The sequence below is a fragment of the Solanum verrucosum genome, unplaced genomic scaffold (assembly GCF_900185275.1).
Source record: "Solanum verrucosum unplaced genomic scaffold, falcon-dt-bn FXZP01000464.1, whole genome shotgun sequence".
Taxonomy (NCBI): Eukaryota; Viridiplantae; Streptophyta; class Magnoliopsida; order Solanales; family Solanaceae; genus Solanum; species Solanum verrucosum.
Genome location: NW_026020203.1, coordinates 224816 through 247616, shown reverse-complemented (window position 1 = coordinate 247616; position 22801 = coordinate 224816). Strand labels below are relative to the sequence as shown.

At 34.3% G+C, this 22801-nt stretch overlaps 1 pseudogene; it reads left to right on the top strand.

Moving 5' to 3' along the window:
• Positions 1 to 1235: 1235 nt before the first annotated feature.
• Positions 1236 to 3023, top strand: LOC125830126 (pentatricopeptide repeat-containing protein At1g26900, mitochondrial-like; annotated as a pseudogene).
• Positions 3024 to 22801: the final 19778 nt, after the last annotated feature.

Here is a 22801-nt window from a genome sequence, read left to right as displayed (position 1 = left end):
TGAAGGAAACGTCTTAAATATACTTTTTTTGAATCCAAACTTCTTCCTTTTTCTTCTAAGTCTCCTTCTTTCATAGAAGAACATATCTGTTGTAAAAACAGAATTTTAGTAGTAGGCAACAATTCCTCTTAATTTTGATTAGGCGGAACAATATAAATATTATGTGCAATTTATTCCAAATTTAAGAAATATATTTAATATATATATATATTATTTTATTTTTATTTTTATTTTTTTATTTATTTTATTTTTTTTTTTTTCAAAATTTATCACACATGCGCGCCATTGCGAAAAAATGTTCTCTCAAATTAGAAATTGAAATGAAAAAGAAAAAAAAAGTTAACATTGATGTATACTCCCTCTATTCCATACTAAGAAAAAAAAGAAGAAGCCCAAGCCATAGAACTATTAACGAAACTTCAATACATTTCGAATGAATTGGTATCAAGAAGTATTCATAAATCAAGAATATATTTCACTATATCTACTCCATATTTAATCAATATATTTCTTAAGATGTATTTATATTTGTGGGTAAGGGTTGTAGACTTTAAAGGAATGTATTTGTATTTGTGTGTCGGTAAACAAATACATATTTATCAAATTGGAAAATACATAAATACATCTCAAGTATTTTAAAACCAAATTATTACTTGAGCACATTTTTATTCAATTTTTCATAGTTTAAAGACATTTTTGACGGATTTTTCGAAAAAATTACTCTTCCGTCCCATTTTATGTGGTACTTTTCAGATATCGAAATTCAAACAAGTCTATCTTGACTTTTAATTTTTTCATAGATCTTTTAAATATTTTGAATTATCAATTATTGTGACTTAGAATACTTTTTATGTAGTTTACAAATATATAAATTTCATATAAAAAAATTGAAAATTCCATCTGTAAATTTCCGCCAAACTTAAACTATTTGACTCGAAAAAATAATTTGTGTCACCTAAATTAGAACAGACGGAGTAATGTTTCTATTACACCAACGTGAGTTGTGGTGCACTGGTGGGAGTGCTTCACCCTTAACCAGAAGTCTTGGATTTGAGCCTGAAATATGGAGAAAATCCTTTGGGAGCGGTACCCCTGAATGAACCCTGCAGAGCGCGATCCAAATTTAATCGGAGCTCCAATGTGGACTTCGGACACCGTAAAACCAGAAAAAAAAAAGTTCTATTACAGAAGCAACAAATCCTTCTTGATGGTACACTTTGCCGCTAAATTTGTGCTCATGAACATAGCCTTTAAATCCTACTGTTCACGTCATCTAAGACAAACCTTCAAACAATTTTCAAGACATTGTTCTACATTTTCTTCAGATCAAAATCTCATTTCTCAGTTACAATCATGCAAAAAAATCTCAGAAACCACTCAATTTCATGCCTTAATGATCAAAACTGGCCAAGACCAAATTCCTTTCACTCTAAGCAAACTCCTCGCATGTTCAATCCAGTTTACAGATTATACATCTTCTATTTTCAAGTATGTAAAAAGCCCAAATCTTTATATGTTTAATACCATGCTTCGTAGCTATTCAATTAGTGATGATCCACAAAAGGGTCTTGTGTTTTTCAACTATATGAGAGAACAAAATGTTGTTCTTGATCAATTTGCTTTTGTTTCTGTGCTTCGATCTTGTATACGTTTATTGGAGAAATGGACTGGTCTAGCTGTTCATTCAGTTGTTTTGAGATCTGGGTTTGATTTGTTTCTTGATTTGAAGAATACCCTTTTGAATTTTTATTGTGTTTGTGGGGGAATCCGTTGTGGCACACCAGCTGTTCGATGAATTTTCAAAGAAGGATTTGGTTTTCCCTGGAACACTTTGATGGGTGGTTATCTTTGTGTAAGTAATTATTCTGCTGTTTTGGATATGTTTGTAGAGTTTGCGTAGGGATGGTATTTCTGCTAGTGTCACGACGATGTTGAGTGTTTTTGTCTGCGATTGGTGAGTTAAGGATTACTTTGGTAGGGGAATCCCTGCATGGTTATTGCATAAAGATTGGATTTTGCGATAGTTTGAAGGTGATAACTGCCTTGATATCTATGTATGGGAAGATAGGCTGCGTTAGTTCAGCCGTAGTCTATTTGATGAAGCTTATCCGAAAGATGTTGTCTTGTGGAACTGTTTGATAGATGGATATGCTAAAAAAGGGGTTGCTAGAAGAGGCATTGTTTCTATTGAGGGAAATGAAGGTTCAAAGATTGAAGCCGAATTCGTCAACCTTGGCAAGTTTGCTTTCCCTCTTGTGCTTTCTCCGGAGCTCTTAATATGGGTGAATATATTCAGAACTTTGTGGAAGACCAGCAGTTAGTTTTGGATCCAGTTCATGGAACGGCAATTGATCGATATGTATGCCAAGTGTGGGTTGCTTGTGAAGGCAGTTAATGTTTTTGACAGTATGGAGACTAAAGACGTGAAGTGTTGGACTGCAATGATAATGGGTTATGGGGTACATGGGGAGGCAAAGGATGCTATTGCACTCTTCCACAGAATGGAGGATGAAGGTTTTAGGCCTAATGAAGTGACTTTTTTGGCAGTATTTAGTGCTTGTAGTCATGGGGGACTGGTGGCAGAGGGCATCAGCTGTTTTAGGAAAATGATCCTAGAATATGGCTTGACTCCTAAAATTGAGCATTATGGATGTTTGACTGATATCTTAGGTCGTGCTGGATTGCTTGAAACAGCACGAGAACTAATAAAAGGTTTGCCCATTGAGGGGGATGCTACTGCATGGCGTTCCCTACTAGCAGCATGCAGAGTCCATGGTAGTGTTGAGTTGGGAAAACAAGTGACGAAAGAACTAGAACAGAGATTTGGCGAACACCCTGCTGATGCACTACTTCTGAATGGTACTTATGCAATCGCTGGGATATTGCCCGAGGAGAGAGACATGTTAGAGGTGAAGGCAAAAGAGGTGGGATCTTCTCTCAGTGGGAATAAGGAAGCTGGATGCAGCTCAATTGAATTATGTGATCATAGCCAGATTTTTCTTAGCCAATGTGAAGTACGCTAGTTCCTAGAGGACACTGCCTTCAGCTGCCACAACAAAATTTTGATCTTCAGTATAAGAAATGTTTTCTTTCTTTCAGACAAAGAGTGTGCACTGGCAAGCCGACTATCAATATTCTTTGTACTTGGTTTCATTCATTCATTCACTCATCATAAAGATATAAGATCAATCTCCAAAAAGTATCACGCAAAACACCAAAATATGTATCTCTTTTTTCTGATTAGGATGGTTGTTTGCGGATCAACTTACACATACTTCAACTAATCCACGATGTAGGCTGCTATTGCCTACAAACACAACTGCAGGGTAATAACAGCAAGAGAGCTCACATACAACTCTCGCATCATTGTCATCAACTGCAATCTGCCATCCTTGCTATTCATCTGAGGAGGTAAAAATGCTAAATAACATCTTAGCATAAAATTATCAAAAAGTGTTTTACGTATTCATGAAGTGAAAGTACACTGCTCTAGGTTGACAAGAATGAGACAAGTAACGTAACCATGTGGCATGCCCAATCCAAGTCCCCTGAATGTCAGTTTTCTTTGTAGAACCGGTCAGCTTTCCTTAACACCTTCAGTATACACTTCGACTACTAGAGATTACGGGTTCCTTTGGTTATGCTTTTAACTAATCTTTTGTAAATTTCCAGTCCACCACTGCTCTGCTTATTCCCCCGTGAAATATTTCTAGCTGCACAAAGTCAATAAAGATTTGAGCAAACATATATGGCACAATAACTAAAGTTCAAGAAACAGCGCATTACTTTACAGCTTTATGCTACATGACATGTTTTGTTTTGAATATGTCTCTGTTTTCTATGTTCTTCTTTTTATGATAGTAAATGCTGTTTTGGCATACACATGTTTTCACAACAACAGTGAAGAAGACTATGTGTCCAAACATGCATCACTACTAATGGAAGCTCTGATGGAAAATTAAGGATACCAGGTTATTGGGTTGAACACTATTGGAAGCATAATTTGTTTCAACATGTATCGAAGCATTTATTTGACAACTTGTTCAATACTGTGATGAGTGTGAAGAATAACTTAAGAAGACTTAAAGGTACAGAATCATTTACAATAATACTGTGGGCAACAGAAACTACACTTTTGGATCTACGAAACAAAAAGGTCTCCAAACTCAATGCAAGTTATACATTTACCTTGGAAGAGAAACGTCAAACTTGTGAGTGGATTAAAATTTTGAGAATGCTTGACGGATATGCTTGATATGATCCTGAGTAGACCGATGTAGATGATCATTGATCGCGAAATGTCCAGTTGACTGGTGTCTTGTTCCAAGTCGAGAGAATTGTGATTCGTGAAGGTGATCTTCTCCTCTTTCTTTATATCTTGGGTTCTATTTTGTCGTTCTTTGAAGGATATAATTATTTTAGCAAATTTGATTGTAAATCAAGATTTTATCACTTAAAACTAGAAGAAAAATTTAAAAAACTAATAACATTCACTGTACCACAAGAATTCTATGAATGAAATTTATTACCATTCGAATATAAAAATGCACTAGGTAGATATCAAAACTTTATGGATAACTACTTTAAACAATTAGAAAATTGTGTAGTATATATTGATGATATATTACTATATTCTAAAACTCAAGATGAACACATAAGATTATTAGAAAAATTCATACATAGAATATTCAGGCATAAGTCTAAGTAAAAGAAAGCAGACATAATGAAAAATCAAATGGAATTCCTAGGAATACAAATAGATAAAAATGGAATAAAAATGCAAACGCATATAGTGCAAAAAATAATTAATTCAAATGAACAGCTAGATACGAAAAATAAATTACAATCATTTCTAGGACTAGTAAACCACGTAAGAGAATACATATCAAAATTAGCAGAAAATTTAAAACCATTACAACAAAAATTAAAGAAAGATGTAGAATACCAGTTTGATAAGAAAGGCCAAACACAAATACAAAAAATAAAATTATTATGTAAGAACCTACCTAAACTATATTTTCCGGATGAAAATAAAAAATTTACTTATATAGTAGAATCAGATGCCAATGAAAAAAATTATGGAGGAGTATTAAAATACAGGTATGGAGAAGAAAAAATAGAACATCATTGTAGATATTATTCAGGAACATTTACTAATGCAGAAATAAGATGAGAAATAAATAGGAAAGAATTATATTTGGTATATAAATGTTTATTATCATTTGAACCATATATTGTATATAATGAATTTATTATAAGAACAGATAATACACAAGTAAAATGGTGGCTAACAAGAAAATACAAGATTCGGTAACAACAAAAGAAATAAGGAGATTGATATTAAATATATTAAATTTTACATTTACAATTGAAGTAATAAAAACTGATAAGAATGTTATTGCAGATTACCTATCACGACAAAGCTACTCAGACTGAGACTGAGGAAGAAGATACAATCGAAAAGATACTCAAAGCCATTACTACACTTTGTACAAAAGTGGATAGTATGGACAACGAGATACAAAAGCTAAAGACTAATGAAGATAATCTGAAGTCTAAAGCTAGTATAAGTCAGCAGCATGACTATAAAAATGCGGAGCTATGTCGATCGGAAGACAGAAAAAATCTAGAGCTAAAAGGTGACGTTGGGAAACACCTAAAAACCCATAACATTTGGTTTAAATACAGCTGCAGGTACAAGCCAACGAGTTAGTGAAAAACATAAGAATTCAAACTTAAACCAGTTATTCGAAAATCATTTACCCCGAGGCAAACACCAAAAAACACATTAACTATAGAACCACAAACTTCTACATATGCGGATAGCCTACACCATGACGAAATAACATATAACCATATTACGCGAATCTATATAGAAAATATATACAAAATCCAAACATTTTTAAACCTTAAACCCAGATCTACTACAATCCAAGAACCCAACCAGGATTATTTAACCCAAAAATTACAAGGTTATAATAAACTAATTGCACAACCGAAAACTAACGCCAACTTAGTAAGGACATGTTATAACTATGGACTATTAAATACAATATATACATATGACGGAGAGGAACTAAGTGGAATATCGGAACTATATAAAGTATTTATTACATAAAAGTGAGTTACTAAGGGAAATCTATTCTATGTAAAATTTTATACGGCAACAACAGAGATATTATACGAGGAAATAAAACCTCCGATACAAGTGGTAAAGATAGGACTAGCAAAAAATATGATAATACCGAAAGATATTGAACAACAATCAGAGATACAAAAAAGTGAGATACCCAGTTTTTATGCCAATAAGAGAATAATTGGTATATCAACCATTATACAAGAGCTAGCAAATAATTATTTAAACGAAAACGCTATATGGAGCTACTATGCAAGAGATCAGTTAATGATTTATTCCAATTCAAGGGAGCTAAGGAAAGCAGATATGGATGAAGTCCAAATATGGATTTTATCATTACTTAAGCCAGAAGAACGACCTACAACACGAACACTAAAAGTAGGATTTATTTCGGCAGAGTTATTAACCAGATATTGCAAGCTAATTGGTCACAAATACCCTGACAACATATGTTCGAAATACAACGGAGAAGATAATATAATTCCAGATGTCTAGCTGGAATAAGAGATAGAGACGGAGGCCTAAAAGATGAGATAAGAAGATGATGAGAAGATAAAGACAAAGAAAAAGAAGACATATGACAAAAGTAAATAATATTAGTATGTGAAAAGTCGTAAAGTAAAATGTAAAGTAGGTGCACATTATTGTCTTCATTATTATAGTATAAATGCATTATGGACAAGTGTAAGGGATGGTATAGGGTGTGATTTATTAGGTGACAAGTGTTAAAGTGAATAGTAGTACATTATTATAGTGTAGTATGAAAATCCTTTCTATATAAAGGAACGGATATGTAACTTAAAAAGGCAGGCAACGCCTAAATAAAAATCCTCTTTCATAAAAACACTCTCTCAACTAAGTTAAATATTTAAAATACTAATGGCAAAATCTGAAATCCAATCAGATATTTCAGATAGCATGGCTAAGCAAGAGGCAAAGGTATATTGTTCAAAAAATATGCGGAACTAATTTCATATATTCCTGAATATCATATATATGATTGAATAAATTTATGTTAGTTATTATGTATTAGAATTATTTGAATCATGATTTCTAGTTTATTAGCACACTGAAAACAGGGAGAAAACTTCTATACTATGCCATCCTAATGTTGAAACCGGTAGGCGAGGAAGCCGTTTAGCGGAGTAAACAAAGTTGAGGCGCTGATAAGAAGGAAGTATCCGCTAAAGTACGATGCTAGTAGTGACAGGAAAACATGATAAACAAATAATCTAGTTCATAATGATCTAATATGAATTTAATCAATTATGACTATGATAGGAAGGAATAATTGAAAATAAAAATCTGCATAACAACGAACATGACCACATACATGCATGATGAAATGATAAAAAACTACGAAACTTTAAACCTATATATACTTAAAAATATAGAAATAATTGAATTAAGAAGAATAATATGGGAAAAAATATTTGAACATAACGAATCAGAAGATATATTAAACCAAGAATGGTATGAAATAGACCTACATGATTTAGACCTCGAAAGAATAGAATGGTATGATTTAGAAATAAATTCAAATTAAAATGAACTACGAATATTTACAATATTGGATAGAATCTATGGAAGATATAAAACTATTAGAACAATTAATGGAGGAAAATTTATATATGTACCAAAGAACCCAAGATATGTTATAACTAAAATATATCATAAATAATATTAATGAAATATTCAGATTAGAACAACTATCGGAAGAATATTACAATAAATATTATTATATTTTATCATGAATTTCGCACCTAATATTAAAGAAATATCAAGTTAAGACACTTAGCAAAAGAATATTATAATAAAATCTTTAAAATAAATTACTCACCTATTACACTACCACCTACCACACTATCACTTTCATGAATTCCTCAACTACCAGTTCCGCATCGAAAAATGGTATCAGAGCTATGAATAATAAGAAACAGAGCAAGAAACATACTAGTAGAAAGATAAGAAAATTAAGAAGAAAATTGAACAAATTATATCCGGAATATAAACAACTCAGTATTACAAAAATCGATAACGACAAACTAAATCAATTAATAGATAACATATCTAAAATAGAATATAAATATATTCAATATTTAAAGATACAATAAATAGCAAAAATAATGAATATAAAGAAAAACTTACTGAAATAATTATAGCGAAAAGACAAGAATTAGAACATAGGCAAAGTAGACTTAATAATAATATATTCGCAGGAATTTGTAAAAAATCTATAATAGCATAGAGAAAAACTATTTTTTTTAATCTAGAAATACAAATAGAAACTTTAGAATATAAACTTCAACACAATTTATAAATGAATAAGGAAGAATACGCAATAGATGAAAAAACATATGAAAACTATGACGGATTAAAAATAAAGATAATATTTTCCAATCTAGGAAGAAGATATAAGAAAATAGGTGACAATCTAAGTTTAATGTTTGAAAAAGAAACGGTAAAACTAGAAGATAGTTTAACTGCTATGATAAGAATAACAAAAGAAAATGAAGAAATAGATAGAAAAACGGAAATTGAAAAAATAAAACAACAATCAAAAAAGGAAGTACAACAATTAGAAGAAGTAAAAAATAGGGCTGGGCATAAACACCGAAAAACCGAAATACCGAACCGAACCGAAGAATTTTGGTATTTCGGTTTCGGTATTTCGGTTTCCGGTTCGGTATTCGGTATGAGTTTTTGTATTTTTCGGTATTTCGGTTCGGTTTTCGGTATAAATTTTTGTATTTTTCGGTATTTCGGTTTACCGAAATATATTATATTATATTTATAATATTATTAATATTATATTAATTAGTAATATTAAATAGTAAAAATATAAACAAAATTAGGTCAAACTTCACTTTTCAGCTTTTAGCCTTTTACTTTTCAAACTTTTGACTTTTCAGATTTTTGTTTTCAATCTTTTCTTAGCAGTTAGCCGCACATCAGTCACATTATTTTCCCACTTTCCAGTTCCACTTCCCACTTCCGGCGACTGGCCGATCAGCAACAAGCCAACGACGACCGGCCGACCAGCACGCAGCAGGCCAACACGCAAGCGACACCCAGCAGGCAGGCAGCACGCAGCACGCAACACTGCAGCAGCCGACCAGCAGCACGCAGCAGCCACCGGCGACCACCAGCGACCGACCAGCAACAACCAGCCACCGAACTAACAAAAACCGAACCGAATCGAATTATTTCGGTTCGGTGTTCGGTACACATGATACAAGAACCGAAAACCGAAAAAAAAAAACTGAAACCGAACCGAAATACCGAATGCCCAGCCCTAGTAAAAAATACTAAAATAATAGAACTAGAAAAAGATAAAAGAAATGTATGAAATGAAACAAAAAGAAAAAGAACAAAAAACAAAATTAGCAAATGAGATAATTAAATTTAAAGAAAAATTACAATTAGAAGATGAATTAGAAGGAAAAGAAGAAAATAACCAAGATAATCTACCTGAAATAAGAAATGATGAAATAAATAATGATGATCTAGATGAACAACATTCAGAAACAAGCGAAACATATACGGAACTTTTAGCAAACATAGATAACACAAAGAATTTAGAAGTAAATACAGGAGACGTAGACACGGATGAAAAACCTAGCACATCAGGAGTAAAAAACCCAAAAAATTTTGATCCAAAATATTATAATGAAAACTATGGACAATATGATAGAGAAACTATATGGGATAAAAGATTAAATAAAAAATGGACACCTAAACCAATAACTGAACGACATGATTTTTTAGATTTAGACTGTGTAGCAGATATAAATAAAACAATCCAATTATGGATAATATATATATCAAAACAATTAATAGATAACAAAATAGTAAAGATAGAGACACCAGGATATATAGAAAGAACGTTTATAGGAACAGTAAAATTATGGATACAAAATTTATCAGATGAAAGTTTAAAAACTCTAAGAAATAATAAAAAATTTGATAGTGGAATAGCCACTATAACTATGGAAATATTATATAAGTACGAAATAGCTATAAGAAATGAATTTAGTAGTATGACAACAGAGGTAGAAGAACAAAATAAAGAAAAAATCATAAATTAGAATCTAATGACAAAATTAACAATATGTAATATGTATTACATAGATGAATATACATGTGCATTTAGAGAATACTATTATAAAGGAACATATAGCACAGAAGAAAGTAAAGAAATAAGAAAATTATATTTTACAAAATTACCAGAACCTTTTAATTAAAAAATAATAAAAAGTTGGAATGAAGCAAAATTAACAGACACCTTAGGAGCTAGAATGAAATTCTTGCAACGTGGTTTATGGAACTATGTGAAAAACATAAAGAAGAAATAAAAATGGAAAAATATTAGTAAAAAACTTAGCATGTGACAAAAATAAAACAACACCTCAATTTGGTTGTACGGATAGGTATTATAAAAATAGAAAGAAATATAATAAAAAATACATATCAAAATATAAATATAAAAAACCAAGAAGAAGATACTATGTAAAAAACTACAAAACCAAAAGACTATATAGACCAAAAAGAAAACTAACGGAATGTACTTGTTATAATTGTGGAAAATTAGGGCATATAACTAGAGATTGTAAATTACCTAAAAATCCAAAGAAAAAACAAATATCAGAAATAATAATAGACGATGAAAAATATACACAAATAGAGTACGTAGATTATGAATTAGAAAGCAATGATAGTATATATGAATTATCAGAAAATGAAATGGAAAATAATCCAGTAATAGAATCAGATAATGAATACGATATCAATGACTGAAACAGATATACAAATAATAACTAAAGAAAAATATCAAGATAAAGAATCGGCAGAACAAAAAATAATATTTGATAATAATATATTTGAACAAATAAAAGGAAATGAATTAGACCTAAGCGTAGAAAAAATATTCGAAATACCAACAATAAGAAACTGGTTTAAACGACAAAAAGAAGAATATTATGTAGTAAGTCAAAGAGAACATATCATAGATTGCAAATACACCAAAGGAAAGGCTAAAATACCAATAATAAACAAACGAATAATAAATAAAGAAATACAAGATATTAAGGCTAAAAATCCAATTAAATATGTACATTTAGGAGGAACAAAAATACTAATAAAAACATGTTTTAGAGAAGGAATAAACACACCCATAAAAATATACTTAGCGGATGATAGAATTATACAACCTATAGAGAAAAGTATAATAAGTGCAGTAAAAGGTAACCTCATATACCAAAAAATTAAATTTATAATAAGTACTAACTACTCAGTAGCAATAAATGACAGAAAAATAGATAAATCACTAGTATTATATTGGAGAATGTCAGGGATAGAATTAGCCCCGGGAAGTAAAATATTTACAGCTAGATGTAAAAACTTATATGTTTTAACAACAAAACATAAAATAACAACAAAAAATAAAATAAATAAAATAAAAATAGAAAATCCTTTTGAAAGGATAGTTACAGTCATAGATAATAATGATTATAGTTATAACGAAATTGATATAGAAGAAGATTTGGAAATAGTAAAAGAAAGACTAAGTACATCAAAAAGAATAAATAATGAGATACCCCAAATATCATAAAAAATGAGTACCTCAAGAAGAATAGATAAAACCCCACAAAAATCAATGGAAGAAGAAATAAAACCACATCATTATTACATAACAGGAATAATGGAACAACAAAAATATTTAATATTAATAAATACAGGACTTGAAGAAAACTATATTACAAGAGAATTAGTTACGAAAGATGAAGTAATAACTACTGAACAAATATGCCCCGAACTATCAAAAACATTAATGTATACCGAAGAAACTACAGAAAAGGAAATAATCATTGGAGGCGTACCAATAGTAATAAAATTTAAAATATATCAAGGAGATGAAAATATCACTTTAGGAATAAAATGGCTAGAACAAGTAAAACCATATAATCTAGAAGACAAACAGTTAATAATAAATTATGAAAATAAAAGAGTAATAATAAAAAGGAATTTAGTATGATAAAAATATAAAAATATACATACTTGCAAAGATAATAATAGAGGGATATTACAACAGATATTATACACCAATGATAGATACGGGAGCAGAAGCTAATATATGTAAATACAATTGTTTACCAGAAGATAAGTGGGAAAAATTAAAAACACCGATAGTAGTAACAGGATTTAATAATGAAGGAAGCATGATCACATATAAGGCAAAAAATATAAAAATACAAATATGAGATAAGATGTTAACTATAGAAGAAATATATAACTTTGAATTAATTACAAAAAATATGCTATTAGGAATGCCATTTTTAGAAAAATTATACCCACATATAATAACAAAAACGCACTGGTGGTTCACGACACCGTGTAAACAAAAAATAGGAGCAAAAAGAGTAAATAATAAAAAACGAAAAACAATAGAATGGATAAAAGGAAGTGAAAAAATTACACAAAAAATAGAAAATATAAAAGAAGAAGACCCTAAAATAGAATTAATTATATTCTCTATAGATAAAGTAAAAATAATCCAAGATAAGTTAGAATTATTATATAGTGAGGATCCTTTACAAGGATGGGAGAAACATAAAACAAAAGTAAAAATTGAGCTAATTGATAATAATAGTATAATAACCCAAAAACCATTAAAGTATAATTTTAATGACTTAACCGAATTTAAGATACATATAAATGAATTACTAGAAAAAGGATATATACAAGAAAGCAATAGTAAGCACACAAGCCCGACATTTATCATAAATAAACATAGTGAACAAAAAAGAGAAAAAAGCAGAATGATTATTGATTTTAGAAATTTCAATGCAAAAACTAAAACATATAATTATCCGATACCAAATAAAATACTAAAGATAAGACAAATAATCAAATTCGTAAGTATTGTTGCTTGAGGCATTTGTCTAGGATTTCTTGATTTGTCTGGTTATAAAAAAAATTTGCCATTCAGAATATTCTGAATTCTGTGGGTTTTAATGAACACTCTACAGTAGCTCGTCTTGGACCAGATCGAGAACAACTCTCAACAGTTTGTGTAGCCGTAACTCCTATTTATTTGATTCCATGATTTATAGATGCAATCAAATACTGCAACCTCACCCTTTCCCCGCATCATGGCATGGTGATAGTGCCTAGATTTTTCTTGTTGAACTCTTGGAGACTATTTGAAGGGAACCTTGACGTAACTAGTAAAGTTGGCACCAAAAGGTCATGGGTTCAAGCCGTGGTAACAAACTTTACATAAATCTAGGGTAAGATTGCGTAAAATAGGCTGTCGTGGATTTGGTTGACATCTGTATTGCGGATTGTACACTGCATCTAACTAATTATGATGTATTGACACTAGAGAAGATAAGTTGGTTGGTATGAAAAATGATGATTGCCATACTATCATTGCATCTAACTTATTATGGTGTGTTTGACATTTGAGAAGGTAAGTTGATAGGTACGAAAAATCATGATTGTCATATTCTTGTCTGTATCTTTAGTTCCTAGTACGTTTGAAATGCCTTGCTAGAAAGATTATGAAAAGTCATCACAAATATTAGCCAGTTTCCTCAAGGACTTGTGCTCAAATACATTGAGGGAAGACAACTTAGCTAGGATGAAACAAAACATTCCTATAATCTTAATGGAACATCTTGCCTTTCATCTTGTCCAATATTATAGATAGATGTAGTCCTTTGAAAGGCAACCATTTATTTCACTTAATATAAGTTATTATTTATTTTTTCCACTTTTTAATCAACTAGGAAACTTGTCCCCGCGCGAATTAAAATGATTTGTTTAATAAATTAAGTAGAAATAAAAAGATCATTCATTCATGGAAGTAATTAACTATTATTGAACCAAATATACAATATACAAGTATTAACGAATTTTAATCAATTTCATGCAGATAAAGGAATTGTGAATACATCATTTATGATAGCTCCCATAATAATTTTTTGAAAATTCTACTTTTAATAATTTCAAATTTGTAATTTATTAGATTTTACTCAGAACTAATGGGGGCAAGAATCTACCATGTCCTAATGTTGCTTTCATAAGAGAGGGGCCTTGTCTAACATATGAACAGAAGTGTAGGCTAGTGGTCCCTATAAACTGAAGAAGAGATTATGCTTGCCATCAAAAGTATGCCAAATGATAAGTCTCCCGGGATTGATGGAATACCAATTGAGTTTTTTTGTGAAGAACAGGACAATAGTTGAATCAGATGTGGTTAAGGCTATCCAGGAATTCTTTCACACAGGTGAAATGCTTAAAGCATTTAGTTGTACTGCAGTTGCTCTTATCCCTAAAGTCCCTAATCTTGCCCAGGTAAAATACTACAGACCTATAGCTTGTTGCACCACGTTCTATAAGATCATTACAAAAATCTTAACGATCAGAATGAAGCTAGTGATTGACCATGTTGTTAGTCCTGCACAGTCTGCTTTTATAGAGGGGAGGAATATTATTGATAATGTATTGATTAGTCATGAAATCCTAAAGTGGTACAGTAGGAAAGGGCCATCTCCTCGATGTGTTATGAAGGTAGACCTAAGGGAAGCTTATGATTCCATTGAATGGTGCTTCTTAGAATCAATCATGGCAGAGTTGGGATTTCCTTACTTATTCATAAAGTGGGTGATGGCTTGCATTACCTCAGTATCATATTCATTACTGTTGTTTGGAGGACTCACAACACCTTTTGTGGGTAAGAAAGGCATCAGGCAAGGGGACCATATGTCTCCCAACCTTTTTGTGCTTGCTATGGAATACCTCCAAAGAGAATTCTCTCAATTGGGTAAGAGCATTGGTTTCCGGTATCATCCGAGGTGTAAAAGGTTGGGGGTCACTCATGTTTGTTTTGCAGATGACTATTGCTCTTTTGTAAAGCTGAGTAGTCCATTCAGATGCTACATGATGCTTTCACAAGATTTTCTAAAGCTTCAGGGCTGCAGGCTAACACATAAAAGAGTTGTATATATATGACTGGGGTGAATTTTAGGGTGAAACAAGAAATTTTGGATCAGTTTGGCTATCAAGAAGGTGAGCTACCATTTAAATATTGGTTCCTCTTTCCTCCAAGAAACTAACTATGGCACAATGTTTACCAATAGTTGAAAAGTTAACTGCAAGAATCAAGTGTTGGGTGTCAGCTAAATTGTTGTCCTACGCTGGAAGGACTCAACTAATTAGATCAGTTGTCTTTGGCATTCAAAACATATTGGGGCCAAATTTTTCTGTTTCCTAAAAGAATTTTGAAGATGATAAAGAGTACTTGTAGAACCTACTTATGGACAGGTAATACTTTGAGCTCCAAGAAAGCCTTAATATCTTGGGCAAAGTTATGTACTCCTAAAGTTGCAGGCGGCCAAAACATAATAAATATGGCCCTTTGGAATCAAGCAGCTATCCTGAAGTTCTTGTGGGCAGTAACAGAAGAGAAGGAAAGCTTGTGGATAAAATGGTTGTAGGTATATTATATGAAAGGGAAATCTGTGGAAATATGCTCCATCCCAATGAATGCTACTTGGGTGTTGAGAAAGATTGTTGAGGTTCGGAAAATCATCCTGAATGCACAACACTTGCAAGGAAGAGTATTGTCTTGCATGACTCGCACAACACTTGATTAAAAAGATGTACCTTAGCCTACTCCTTATTTACCAGAAGATGCCATGGAAGAGTATTGTCTTGCATGACTCGCTACAGCTGACAGACTACTGAAAATTAGTATCCATGTCCCTCTAGAGTGTAGTTTCTGTAACAATGCAATGTAGACTATAGAGCATTTGTTTTTTGATTGCTCTACCACAAAGGCTATTTGGGCATGATTGTTGGATTGGTTAGGCTTTACTAGAAGTATTGATGGCTGAAAAAATGAACTATGTTGGGTAAATGCTTAGGCTAAAGGTACATCTGGAAAAGGTTCTTTGGTTAGTTGTTGTTTCATCACATTGGTTGTGTTGCTCTGGAAGGAGAAAAATAAAATCAGGTTTAAACAGGGCCAACTTCAAGTTGACAAGTTATTTGTAACACCCCAGATTCGAGAAAGGAAAAATTCCATATTTTCGGAAGTTGCATGTGTCACTGACGGACCGTCAGTCGACTCATGGCCTATCAGTCAGCTCCATCGATGGGCCAGTCAAATTTTAGTTTCACACTTCAGATTTTAGCCCTCAGTCGCGAACGACGGTCGACCAGTACAGACCGTCAGTTGACTCACGACCCGTTAGTTAGCTTCGTCGATGGGCTAGTCAATTTTCAATTTCAGACCCAAAATTTTAGCCTTTAGTCGCGAACGATGGTCGACTAGTGCGGACCGTCAGTCAACCGATGGTCCGTCAGTGACTCCGACAACTTTTAAGTCAGGGGTCTTTTGGTCTTTTCCTTGTTCGTTTGGCCCCTAAACTACGTCGTTTAGACCCTAAATTATGAGGTTTTAGTCAGTTTAAGTCTAGAAACATAACTAGAACTTACCTAAGTCAAATCATTAATCAAAACTTAAAAAAATTAGAGCGTAAGAGGAGAAAAGAGGTCAAGAACCCTAGTTCAAGAATGCAGCAAGGTTCCATCAGTTCCAACCCCGAAATTGAAAGATTTCTTCGTGGAATTTGTCACCAGTTATGTGAGATTTCACTAGTGGGTTCCTTTCGCCCATTAGGTCCTTAGTTTTCAGTCAGATTCTTGATTCCCTCAATATTATCTAGACCTTAAGTTTCTTGAATGTTAGAATTGTTGGGGGTATAGCTGTTAGAATGATCCAAATCAGATTATTATGTTATTTCTCAGTTTATTGCATGAATTTCAGAACCCTAGCTATGTAGTTCTTTAGTTCTTGAATTACACATGCTAGGCCAGATATTTAAGCTATTTCAGATATACATGCCTCAGTATATGAATGTGTCATTATCAGTTTATTAATGTGCATTCTCTGTTCGCATGTCATTTTGAGCTATCCAGTGAATCACATAAATTCAGTCATAATTTATTAATCAATTAATCCATTGGGAGTAGCATAATACCGAGTTGGACTAGGGTTCAACATACCCGAATAGTCTCAGAACTACGAGCCACGTAGGTTGTAAGTCCCCTCTGTGGGCATCATTTTAGTGATCACACCAGCATGCCTCTATACCTTTGGCCGGGTATATTGAGTCCTCTTGATGGGGCATATACATCGGACTCTACATTTAGCTCATGTGGTTTTATTAACGGTTATTAGTAGCTCCCACAGTTCAGTCAGATTCCATTGCATTGACCACATTTCAGTACAATCAATATTCAGTCTTAGCATGTTATAAAATGGCCATTGCATTCAGTTAGCTCAGTATTTAGTCTCTATATCATGTTCAGATTACACTTTTACTTTATTGCTTGTTTAGTTATTTGTTTATTTCAACTTTACTCTATCCTGCATGCTCAATACATTTCAAGTACTGACGCATACGTTGCGCTACATCTTCTCGTGATGTAGGTTCAAGTCCTCAGTATCCAGATCACGCTTAGATCAGTTCCCGATCTTCAGTTTAGCAACATCATTGGTGAGTCCTCATTCTTCGAGGACTAGTGACATGTTTATCTTTATCGCTTTTAGGTTTTAGTTTCAGTTTTGCTAGATCTAGTTGGGGGCATGTCCCAACATTTCTAGTCAGTCTAAAGGCTTATTTCAGACATAGTTAGTTTCAACTTTAGTCTTAGAGTTTGATTTCTCTTTTGTACTCAAACTCACAGTTTTCTTATATTCAGATATAGAATAGGTATTCCCCATCACTTTCGTTTTCATGATATTTAAGTTTCCGCATCAGTTTTGTTATCATAGTATGCTTATGTTATGCCAACAGGGTTAGCTTGGGGTCACTCGTGATCTTAGGTCCCGCGTCCGCGTCCAGGGGGTAGCCTCAAGGCGTGACAAACTTGGTATCAGAGCATTAGGTTTAAGTGTCCTAGGATGTCTTGAAAGTCACACTAGGCAAAGTCCTTTTCATGGGTGTGTAGTGCGCACCACATCTAATGAGAGGGAGGCTACAAAGTGTTTTAGAAAAGATCTTCATTTTCTTGTTACTCTTATCGTGCGTAAGGTATGATCTAATTCCGTTCTAACTCGACGTTCTATGTTTTAGATCATGCCTCCTCGTAGAGCTAATGCTAGGAATGCGAATGCCAGGAATGAAAACACAGCTCCTCCAGTCCTAGATCAAGAAGTTTCGAATGCAAAGTTCTGAAACGCCATTCTAATGTTGGCTCAGAGTGTGGCCAACCAGAACAATCAGCGGGTTCCAGATCAGGCAAATGCAAATATTGGGTCAGTTACAGCCAGAGTGCGAGATTTTGTTAGGATGTATCCGCCAGAATTCTTAGGATCGCAAGTGGGTGAGGATCCCCAAAACTTCATTGATGAGGTCAAAAAGATCTTTGGAGTGCTGCAAGTAACTGGGAATGATCGGGTTGAGTTAGCATCGTACCAACTCAAGGATGTGGCTCATATCTGGTATACTCAATGGAAAGAGAACATGGGTACATATGCAGCTCCTATCACTTGGGCTTGCTTTAGTGAGACCTTTCTGGATAAGTTTTTCCCAAGAGAGCTAAGGGAGGCAAAGGCCCATGAATTAATGAACTTGAGGCAAGGTAAATGACAGTCCAAGAGTATGGGCTCAAGTTTACCCAACTCTCCAGGTATGCTCCTCACATGGTTGCTGATTCCAGGGCTCAGATAAATAAGTTTCTATATGGAGTGTCAGACTTGGTGAAAATAGAGTGTAGGAATGCCATGTTACTTGAATACATGAACATCTCTAGGCTCATGACTCATGCTCAGCAGGTTGAGGGTGATAAGCTTAGGAAACAGGCTAAGGAGAATAAGAAAGCTAGGACAGGCAACTATGACTATTCTCAACAGAAATCGGGTGGTGGAAATCAATCGCAGTCTCAGTAGAGGTCGTCAACTCTAGCACCTTCATCAGCCAGTGTTCCATCCTCCAAGTTCCGTAATGATCAGAAAGGTAGGGCATCAGGCTCCAAGACTCAAGGTAGTGTTTCAGGCACCAGAATCTACCTAACTTGTCCTAAATGTGATAAGAACCATCCGGGTGAGTGTCTTGCCAGAAAGGAAAGATGCTTTGGGTGTGGTCAGTCTGGTCACAGGTTGAAGGATTGTCCTTCTAGATAAGGTCAATGATGTAATAATGGTAGAGCTTAGTCCATAGCTTCAACAACACCAACAGGTCGCCCGACTCAGCAGGGTAACACATCTGGTACATGTGGCGGTCCGTGCCAAAATAGGTTGTATGCTCTCCAGGCTCGCCAGGATCAGGAAGATTCTTCTGATGTAGTTACTGGTACATTATGAGTCTTTGACCTTGATGTTCATGCATTGTTAAACCCAGGGGCTACCTTTTCTTTTGTAACTCCTTTTATAGCAATCAAATTTGATGTTAGTCCAAAAACTCTCTCAGAACCTTTCTCAGTCTCTACTGCAATCGGTGACCCAATTATAGCTAGACGGGTATATAGAAATTGCCCTATCACAGTCTTTCAGAAAGTCACCTCAGCAGATCTCGTAGAGTTAGAAATGGTAGACTTCGATGTCATTCTAGGCATGGATTGCTTACATTCTTGTTATGCCTCAGTCGATTATAGAACTAGGATTATTCGTTTTCAGTTTCTAGATGAACCAATCTTAGAATGGAAGGGTAGTAGCTTAGCGCTTATAGGTCGATTCATTTCTTACCTTAAGGCCAGAAAGATGATTTCTAAAGGGTATCTTTATCATCTAGTTCGGGTTAAGGATTCAAGCTTCGAAACCCCAACTCTTGAGTCAGTTCCCGTAGTCAATGAGTTCCCAGAAGATCTTCCCGGAGTTCCTCCCGAAAGGAAAATAGGCTTTGGAATTGATCTCCTTCCAGATACCTAGCCTATCTCTATTTCTCCTTGAAAATGGCTCCAACCAAGCTTAAGGAATTGAAAGAACAATTGAAAGACCTTCTAGATAAGGGCTTCATTAGACCTAGTATTTCCCCTTGGGGTGCACCAATGTTGTTCGTAAAGAAGAAAGATTGTTCTCTCAGAATGTGCATTGACTATAGGCAGTTGAACAAGGTCACAATCAAGAATAAATATCCCATCCCCAGGATTGATGACTTGTTTGACCAACTTCAGGGTGCTAGTGATTTCTCAAAGATAGACCTCAGATCTGATTATCATTAGCTTAGAGTCAGAGACAGTGACATTTCGAAGACAACCTTCAAAACTCGGTATGGTCATCATGAATTTGTAGTTATGTCATTTGGACTAACCAATGCTCCTGTAGCTTTCATGGATTTGATGAACAGGGTGTTCAAGTAGTACTTAGACTTGTTCGTTATCGTCTTTATTGATGATATCCTCATTTACTCTAGGAATGAGGAAGAACATGCGAATCATTTGAGGGTTGTTCTGCAAACTCTCAAAGATCGCCAATTATTTGCTAAGTTCAATAAGTGAGAATTTTGGTTGCAGTCAGTTGCTTTCCTTGGGCATATTGTGTCTAGCGAAGGGATTCAAGTAGATTCTCAGAAAATAGAAGCAGTGAAACAATGGCCTAGACCTACCTCTCCTACAGATATCACAAGTTTCTTGGGTCTGGCAGGTTATTATAGAAGGTTCGTGGAAGGATTCTCATCCATAGCCTCTCCATTGACCAAATTGACTTAGAAAAAGGTCAAGTGTCAGTGGTCATATGATTGTGAGAAAAGCTTTGCAGAATTGAAAACTAGGTTGACTATAGCTCTTGTTTTGACTCTACCAGAGGGTTCGGATGATTATGTTATCTATTGTGATGCATCCAGATTCGGCCTAGGTTGTGTGTTGATGCAGCGAAGTAAGGTTATAGCTTATGCTTCTATACAACTTAAGGTACATGAAAAGAACTATCCGACTCATGACCTCGAGCTAGTCGCAGTGGTGTTTGCACTGAAGATTTGGAGACATTACTTGTATGGTGTTCACATGGATGTATTCACAGACCATAATAGCCTGTAGTATGTGTTCACCCAGAAAAAACTAATTCTTCGCCAGAGAAGATGGCTTGAGTTCCTTAAGGATTATGATATGAGTGTGCATTACCATCCTGGTAAGGCCAATGTAGTAGCAGATTCTGTTAGTAGACTATCTATGGGTAGTGTAGCACATGTTGAAGAAGAAAGAAAGGAGCTTGCGAAGGATGTTCACAGGCTTGCTCGCTTAGGAGTTTGTTTTATGAGCATATCAGATGGTGGTGTAATAGTTCAGAATGGGTCAAAATCTTCTTTGGTAGTGGAGGTTAAAGAAAAGCAAGATAGTGATCCGATATTGCTTGAGCTAAAAGGTGCAATCCACCAACAGATGGTTGAGGTTTTCTCCGAAGGGAGAGATGGTGTGCTTCTCTATCAGGGTCGATTATGTGTTCCTAAGGTGGACGAGTTGAGACAACATATTCTTGTAGAAGCCCATAACTCCAGATATTCTATTCATCCAGGTTCCACTAAGATGTACCGCAATCTGCGGGAAGTCTATTGGTGGAATGGTATGAAAAGGGATATAACGGTTTTGTGGCTAAGTGTCCCAATTGCCAGCAAGTCAAGGTAGAACATCAGAGACCAACATGTATGACTCAAGAGATCGACATTCCTACTTGGCAGTGGGAAGTGATCAACATGGAATTCATCACAGGTTTACCTCGTACTTACAGACATCATGACTCTATTTGGGTGATTGTTGATAGAGTTACTAAGTCTGCACGCTTTTTGGCGGTTAAGATTATAGATTCGGTGGAGGACTACGCCAAGCTGAACATTAATGGGATAGTAGGTTGCATGGGGTTCCTTTGTCTATCATCTCAGATAGAGGTCCTCAGTTTACCTCTAATTTCTGGAAGTCATTTCAGAAAGGTCTTGGTACTCAGGTTAACCTTAGCACAACATTTCATCCGCAGACGGATGGCCAGGCAGAGCGTACCATTCAAACCTTAGAGGACATGTTGAGAGCTTGTGTGATCGATTTCAAGGGGAGTTGGAATGATCACCTTCCTCTTATAGAGTTCGCCTACAATAATAGTTACCATTCCAGCATTCAGATGGCCCCTTATGAGGCATTGTATGGGCGTAGATGTAGATCTCCTGTTGGATGGTTTAGAATTAGATGAATTGTAGTTGAGTGTTATCGAAAATGGCGCCGCTGCCGGGGAGTGGTGTTTAGAATTCTTTTAGTGAAATTTAGTCGTGAACTAATCTTGTTGTAGTTGAATACTATTTTTGGGAAAGAAAATGTGACACCTTACTTGACCATGAGCTAGGTGTCAAGTTGATGATATATTGAGATTATGAGATTGGTGTATGAACTGCGAGTACCGCATGTGTCCTTTTTTGGAAGTTAAAGCTCGGAAAGGTGTATACGACAAGTTGTGCGACGACCCTTTTTCCACCACATCATTTCATCATCATTACATCGCATTGTCCATCTTGTTGGATTGTGTAACTTGCTTATATGTTGATTTGCGTATTATCTTTGTTTTATTTAAAAATATATTTAGACTGGTTTTAAGAGTCTCCACTTAATTTTTAAAGGGAACTTAAGAAAACTGATTTTTCAAAAGATTAAAACAGTAAATCTAATGAAAATATT